The following is an 8,726-nucleotide window of genomic DNA, read 5'->3' as shown; positions in this document are numbered from 1 at the left end:
TACAGTAGAAAATCTCAGTTTGGAAACGTTTACATTTTTAGTTTGTAGTCACCTAAAACCTCAATATTATTTCAAATGCAGTTGTAGGATGCTAAGTAGAGAACTGGGAATAAGATAAACAGCACAGTAAGTAAAAAATTCATGGACTTTCCTGTTCTTTATTCTCTATATTGTCTCTTTTCATGCGCCTCTTTAGCCACCTGGATTGCTTCAGGGCTTCCTGTTCTTTGAATTATGACAGAGAATTATTCACCTTCCAGCAGCTGACCCTGGAAATAGATGCATTGGAGAAGGGTCCAAGGAGCGGAAAACTGGGCTACTTGCCTCTAGCAAATAACGTTTTGTAAGAATTCAAATTTACATCAGACTGGGAGAGGGGATAAGGCTGAGTGGAGAGATTAGGGGCTGAGATTTGAGGGCTGTACATAAACTGTAATTTAAAGTTAAATCTCATTATCATTTTCAAGGTCTAATAAAGCGTAGGAAGAAAATGTGAACTAAATTACTAATTAAATTCTCCCAGAGAATCAAGTGTAGCTATTCTGCAAAGTTCCTACTCTCTAAAATTTTATGTCAAATATAAACACAAAAATAAATAAAAGGTAAGGGAATTATTTTCTTTTAACTTAGTAAAGACTAAAAGCAACTATCAGATAGGCTGTCAATGACAAACAGTGCACAAAGCATGCCGGAAAAGCAGCTGATAGTCACACGCATAACACTTCCTCATTTAGACATTCCAACAAATATTTTAAGCACTGACTGCTGGAATGCAACGATAAATAAAGATGATGCCCTTAATTTTCATTAAATTTGTAGTTGAATATATGTATGTGTGTGTGTGTTGGAGGAGAGCAGAGATTAATCAGATAATTTACTCATTCATTTAACTAGTATCTATCAAATGGCCACAATATTCCAGGTCTGTTCTACATACTGACAATATACAAAGTTCCTGTCCCTGTGATGGCTTACATTCTGATGAGAGACTATAAAGGAACTAATAAATGTTTAACATATTGGTAAATCCTATAGAGGAAAGAAAAAAGCAAGGGAGATTGGGTGAGTTATGTGTGAGTGCATCCTATTGAAGATTTTAAGGTTTAGTCATTTATAACAGGCTCCTCTGGGGAGGTGACATTTTAGCAGAAACCTGAATAAAGTGAATAAATGAGCCATGAGAATACTTAAGAATAAAACATTTTAAGAAGAGAGAATTTCAGGAACACAGGTCCTGAGCTGGAAATGTGCTTGCATGTTTAAGAAATAGCAGGAATGCCAAATTTATTGAGCACACAATGCAGTGAGCTCTATGTGCCAGGAATCAAACTTACAAGAAAAAAAAAACAAAGAATCCCATCAAAAAGTGAACAAAGGATATGAACAGACACTTCTCAAAAGAAGACATTTATGCAGCCAACAGACACGTGAAAAAATGCTCATCATCACTGGCCATCAGAGAAATGCAAATCTAAACCACAATGAGATACCATCTCACACCAGTTAGAATGGCAATCATTAAAAAGTCAGGAAACAACAGGTGCTGGAGAGGATGTGAAGAAATAGGAACACTCTTACACTGTTGGTGGGACTGTAAAGTAGTTCAACCATTGTGGAAAAAATCAATGAATCCAGGAGCTGGCTTTTTGAAAAGATCAACAAAATTGGTAGACCACTAGCAAGACTAATAAAGAAGAAAAGAGAGAAGAATCAAATAGACGCAATAAAAAATGATAAAGGGGATATCACTACCGATCCCACAGAACTACAAACTACCATCAGAGAATACTATAAATTTCTCTATGCAACTAAACTAGAAAATCTAGAAGAAATGGATAAATTCCTGGACACACACACCCTCCCAAGACTAAACCAGGAAGAAGGTGACTCCCTGAATAGACCAATAACAGGCTCTGAAATTGAGGCAATAATTAAGAGCCTACCAACTAAAAAAAGTCCAGGACCAGATGGAGTCACAGCTGATTTCTACCAGAGGTACAAGGAGGAGCTGGTACCATTACTTCTGAGACTATTCCAATCAACAGAAAAGGAGGGAATCCCCACTAACTCATTTTGAGTCCAGCATCATTCTGATACCAAAACCTGGCAGGGACACAACAAAAAAAGAGAATATTAGGCCAATATCCCTGATGAACATTGATGCAAAAATTCTCAATAAACTACTGGCAAACTGAATCCAGCAGCACATCAAAAACTTATCCACCATGATTAAGTGGGCTTCATCCCTGGGATGCAAGGCTGGTTCAACATATGCAAATCAATAAATGTAATCCATCATATAAACAGAACCAAAGACAAAAACCACATGATTATCTCAACAGATGCAGAAGAGGCCTTTGACAAAATTCAATGGCCCTTCATGGTAAAAACTCTTAATAAATTAGGTATTGATGGGATGTATCTCAAAATAATAAGAGCTATTTATGACAATTCCACAGCCAATATCATACTGAATGGGCAAAAACTGGAAGCCTTCCCTTTGAAAACTTGCATAAGACAGGGAAACATTTTCTTAGAAAGCCTCTGATAAAGTTACCATGTTGAATGAATATTATTAAGGGGGATAAGAAATTGAAATCTGCAAAACCGAGCCAGTTCTAAGGGAAAGCTATGACCATTATAGGCTGGAGTGTTCTAGATATAAATGTCATCAGCAAAAGTGTAGAGGGGCATGGAAAGGAGGGAGGAGAACATATGCACTTATAGAAAATATATGATGAATAAAATGGCACTACCACCTCCACTAGGAAGTAAATAAACAGCAGCAAAGTCAGTTAAGATGGTGTCATGTAAACACGAGTGCTTCATTACCTAAATATCACACCCAAATGTTTATATAGGTAACTTCATTTTCAATGACTGATGTCAGTTAATGGGACTGTTAAGACAAAAAGATTTTTTAAAATTCCCAAGATTTCTATTATTAGCAGCTTAAAACATACAGTTGTATGTTGAAATATACCATCTTTAGGTACTTTAGATAATTTTATTAGAAATTATTCTATTTTTGGCCAGATGCAGTAGCTTACACCTGTAATCCCAGGGCTTTGGTAGGCCTAGACAGGAGGATAGCTTGAAGCCAAGAATTTGAGACTAGCTTGAACAACATACAGACCTCGTCTCCCAAAAATAAAAAAATAAATAAAATCAAAAAAGTTAGCTGGGTATGGTGATGAGCACCTGTAATCCTAGCTACTCAGGAGGCTGAGATGGGAGGACTGCTCGAGCCTAGAAGGTGGAGTCTGCAGTGAGCCAGGATTGTGCCACTGCACTCCAGCCTGGGCACCAGAGTGAGACCATGTCTCAAATCTGTGAGATCCTGTTTCAAAAAGAAAATAATAAAAGAAATTCTTCTACATTCAAGCTAGTCAAGTAATCTATCACTTTCTAAGAAAATTGAAAGTTTTTGAGGATTGTCATAAATCATCTATTCTTGATCAAAGGGTACATATATCTTTCCCATATGCATATACAAAAATACAATAGAATATATTTAAAAGGTGTGATATAAAGGGAATGACCATACTGAGGTTAGTCATCCCTTTTATTTCTAGAATACCTCAAATTACTAGGGCAAGATTTTGTGCAAAGGCAATAGAACCAAGGAGAGTAGATACAAATTTGACTAAATTTTCTGTTAACATTATTACATCAGTTTTAAAAAATAAACTGTAGATAATTTATAATAGCCTTAGATGTTTTTCTTTATTAGTTTGGACAAATTAGATTTCAATGAATCTGGGATTTCTTAAAATTAAAAGTTAGTTTATTCTGAAACAGCCATTTCTAACAGTCGACACAGAACTGTAGCTACAAAAGTCCACTACGTTGGTTAAGAATTTAATTAAACTACAACAAAGCCGAGGGCAAGAATTGCAAATTCATACTTTCTGAACTTTACAGATTTACACCAATCTAGCCTTTTAAATTAACATTGGCACACTATCCAATGCATAAGAAATCCATTGACTGCCTATGTCTTTATTTATATCCAGTACTTAGCCATAGGAGGAAAAATCAAAATCAAACGTTAAGTACCTACTATATGCTAACTTCTGTGTAAGGTACTCTATGGGCTCTTTGCCTCTTAAAGGTGTATAACAAAACAGTTTCCAAAAATGGCTTTTGACAAATTTGTTCTTCACCTGCTGTTCTAACTTAAGCTATCAGAAATAATACCCCGAAAGAGAGAGTAAACCTGAAACATCATGACCCTAATCATCTATTCTTATATCTTGCAATTGAAAGCAAATAGCCTGCTTGGGACAAATGAAATTTCTTCTGTGCAGACAAGAACCCTAGACCCAAACATGTAACTTTCTTAGACACATTTATATCGTCAAGTTAAAAAAATATGAACTATTATGACGGAACTATTTATATCTGCCATTTTTGTTTATGAATGTATATAACCAATTCGCATGTATACAGATAGACTCATACCTTTAACTTTATTCATTCAGAATATTAAATCCTGTAATTTTTCTCCATCTAAATTTATTATTATTATTATACTTAAAGTTCTAGGGTACATCTGTACAATGTGCAGGTTTGTTACATATGTGTACATGTGCCGTGTTGATTTGCTGCACCCATTAACTCATCATTTACATTAGGTATTTCTCCTACTGCTTTCCCTTCCCGCTACCCCCTACCCCACTACAGGCCCCAGTGTGTTATGTTCCCCACCCTGTATCCAAGTGTTCTCGTTGTTCAGTTCCCACCTATGAGTGAGAACATGTGGTGTCTGGTTTTCTGTCCTTGCGATAGTTTGCTCAGAATGATGGTTTCCAGCTTCATCCATGTCCCTACAAAACATGAACTCATCCTTTCTAATGACTGCATAGTATTCCCTGGTGTATATGTGCCACATTTTCTTCATCCAGTCTATCACTGATGGGCATTTGGTTTGGTTCCAAGTCTTTGCTATTGTGAATAGAGTCGCAATAAACATACGTGTGCATGTGTCTTTATAGTAGCATGATTTATAATCCTTTGGGTATATACCCAGTAATGGGATGGCTGGGTCAAAGGGTATTTCTAGTTCTAGATCCTTGAGGAATCACCAAACTGTCTTTCACAATGGTTGAACTAGTTTACAGTCCCACCAAAAGTGTAAAAGTGTTACTGTTTCTCCACATCCTCTCCAGCACCTGTTCTTTCCCGACTTTTTAATGATCACCATTCCAACTGGTGTGAGACGGTATCTCATTGTGGTTTACAATTGCATTTCTCTGAGAACCAGTGATGATGAGCATTTTTGCATAAATGTCTTCTTTTGAGAAGTGTCTTTCATATCCTTTGCCCACTTTTTGATGGAGTTGATTTTTCCTTGTAAATTTGTTTAAGTTCCCTGTAGATTCTGGATATTAGCCCTTTGTCAGATGAGTAGATTGCAAAAACTGTCTCCCATTCTGTAGGCTGCCTGTTCACTCTCATGGTAGTTTATTTTGCTGTGCGGAAGCTCTTTAGCTTAACTAGATCCCATTTGTCGATTCTGGCTTTTGTTGCCATTGCTTTTGGTGTTTTAGACATGAAGTCCTTGCACATGCCTATGTGCTGAGTGTTATTGCCTAGGTTTTCTTCTACGGTTTGTATGGTTTTAGGTCTAACATTTACATCTTTAATCCATCTTGAAAATTTTTGTATAAGGTGTAAGGAAGAGATCCAGTTTCAGCTTTCTACATATGGCTAGCCAGTTTTCCCAGCACAATTTATTAAATAGGGTATCCTTCCCACATTTCTCATTTTTGTCAGTTTTGTCAAAGATCAGATGGTTGTAGATCTGTGGTGTCATTTCTGAGGGCTCTGTTCTGTTCCATTGGTCTATATCTCTGTTTTGGTAACAGTACCATGCTGTTTTGGTTACTGTAGCTTTGTAGAATACTTTGAAGTCAGGTAGCATGATGCCTCCAGCTTTGTTCTTTTTGCTTAGGACTGTCTTGGCAATGTGGGCTCTTTCTTGGTTCCATATGAACTTTAAAGCAGTTTTTTCCAATTCTGTGAAGAAAGTATTTGGTAGCTTAATGGGGATGGCATTGAATCTATAAATAACCTTGGGCAGTATGGCCATTTTCATGATATTGATTCTTCCTATCCATGAACATGGAATGTTCTTCCATTTGTTTGTGTCCTCTTTTATTTCGTTGAACAGTGGTTTGTAGTTCTTGAAGAGGTCCTTCACATCCCTTGTAAGTTGGATTCCTAGGTATTTTATCCTCTTTGTAGTAATTGTGAATGGGAGTTCACTCATGATTTGGCTCTCTGTTTGTCTGTTATTGGTGTATAAGAATGCTTGTGATTTTTGCACATTGATTTTTTATCCTGAGATTTTGCTGAAGTTGCTTATCAGCTTAAGGAGAATTTGGGCTGAGTCGATGGGATTTTCTAAATATACAATCATGTCATCTGCAAACAGGGACAATTTGATTTCCTCTTAACTGAATACCCTTTATTTCTTTCTCTTGCCTGATTGCCCTGGCCAGAACTTCCAACACTACGTTGAATAGGAGTGGTGAGAGATGACATCCCTGTCTTGTGCCAGTTTTCAAAAGGAATGCTTCCAGTTTTTGCCCATTCAGTATGATACTGGCTGTGGGTTTGTCATAAATAGCTCTTATTATTTTGAGATATGTTCTATCAATACCCAGTGTAGAGTTTTTAGCATGAAGGGCTGTTGAATATTCTCAAAGGTCTTTTCTGCATCTATTGAGATATTCCCATGGGTTTTGTCTTTGGTTCTGTTTATGTGATAGATTATGTGTATTGATTTGCGTATGTTGAACCAGCCTTGCATCCCAGAGATGTAGCCAACTTAATCTTGGTGGATAAGCTTTTTGATGTGCTGCTGGATTCGGTTTGCCAGTATTTTATTAAGGATGTTCACACTGATGTTCATCAGGGATATTGGGATAAAATTCTCTTTTTTTGTTGTGTACCTGCCAGGCTTTGCTCTCAGGATGATGCTGGCCTCATAAAATGAGTTAGGGAGGGTTCCCTCTTTTCCTATTGATTGGAATAGTTTCAGAAGGAATGGTAGCAGCTTCTCTTTGTACCTCTCGTAGAAATCAGCTGTGAATCTGTCTGGCCCTAGACTCTTTTTGGTTGGTAGGCTATTAATTATCGCCTCAATTTCAGAGCCTGTTATTGGTCTATTCAATGATTCAACTCCTTTCTGTTTAGTCTTGGGAGGGTGTGTGTTTCCAGGAATTTATCCATTTCTTCTAGATTTTCTAGTTTAGTTGTGTAGAGGTGTTTATAGTGTTCTCTGATGGTAGTTTGTAGGTCTGTGGGATTGGTAGTGATATCCCCTTTATCATTTTTTATTGCATCTATTTGATTCTTCTCTCTTTTCTTCTTTATTAGTCTTGCTAGTGGTCTATCAATTCTGTTGGTCTTTTCAAAAACCCAGTTCCTGGATTCACTGATTTTTTGAAGGGTCCTGGATTCACTGATTTTTTGAAGGGTTTTTTTGTGTCTCTACCTCCCTCAGTTCTGTTCTGATCTTACTTATTTCTTGCCTTCTGCTAGCTTTCGAATGTGTTTGCTCTTGCTTCTCTAGTTCTTTTAATTGTGATGTTAGGGTGTCAAAATGTCAAAATTAGATCTTCCCTGCTTTCTCTTGTGGGCATTTAGTGCTATCAATTTCCCTCTACACACTGCTTCAAATGTGTCCTAGAGATTCTGGTATGTTGTGTCTTTGTTCTCATTGGTTTTAAAGAACATCTTTATTTCTGCCTTCATTTTGTTATTTACCCAATAGCCATTCAGGAGCAGGTTGTTCAGTTTCCATGTAGTTGTGCGGTTTTGAGTGAGTTTCTTAATCCTGAGTTCTAATTTGATTGCACTGTGGTCTGACAGTCAGTTTGTTGTGATTTCTCTTCTTTTACATTTGCTGAAGAGTGCTTTACTTCCAACTATGTGGTCACTTTTGGAATAACTGTGATGTGTTGCTGAGAAGAATGTATATTCTGTTGATTTGGGGTGGAGAGTTTTGTAGATGTCTATTAGGTCTGCTTGGTGCAGTGCTGAGTTCAGGTCCTGAATATGCTTGTTAACCTTCTGTCTCGTTGACCTATTATTTACAGTGGGGTGTTACACTCTCCCATTATTATTGTGTGGGAGTCTAAGTCTCTTTGTAGGTCTCTCAGGACTTGCTGGGTGTATATACATTTAGGATAATTAGCTCTTCTTGTTGAATTGATCCCTTTACCATTATGTAATGGCCTTCTTTGTCTCTTTTTATCTTTGTTGGTTTCAAGTCTGTTTTATCAGAGACTAGGAAAAAAAAAACCCTGCTTTTTTTGCTTTCCATTTGCTTGGTAGATCTTCCTCCATCCCTTTATTTTGAGCCTATGTGTGTCTCTGCACATGAGACGGGTCTCCTGAATACAGCACACTGATGGATCTTGACCCTTTATCCAATTTGCCAGTCTGTGTCTTTCAATTGGGGCATTTAGCCTATTTACATTTAAGGTTAATATTGTTATGTGTGAATTTGATTCTGTCATTATGATGTTAGCTGGTTATTTTGCTCATTAGTTGATGCAATTTCTTCCTAGCATCAATGGTCTTTACAATTTGTCATGTTTTTGCAGTGTCTGGTACCAGTTGTTCCTTTCCATGTTTAGTGCTTCCTTCAGGAGCTCTTGTAATGCAGGCCTTGTGGTGACAAAATCTCTCAGCATTTGCTTGTCTGTAAAGGA

This window comes from Mandrillus leucophaeus, unplaced genomic scaffold, assembly GCF_000951045.1.
Source record: "Mandrillus leucophaeus isolate KB7577 unplaced genomic scaffold, Mleu.le_1.0 Scaffold113, whole genome shotgun sequence".
In the NCBI taxonomy this organism is placed as follows: domain Eukaryota; kingdom Metazoa; phylum Chordata; class Mammalia; order Primates; family Cercopithecidae; genus Mandrillus; species Mandrillus leucophaeus.
This window is presented reverse-complemented; position numbering follows the sequence as displayed.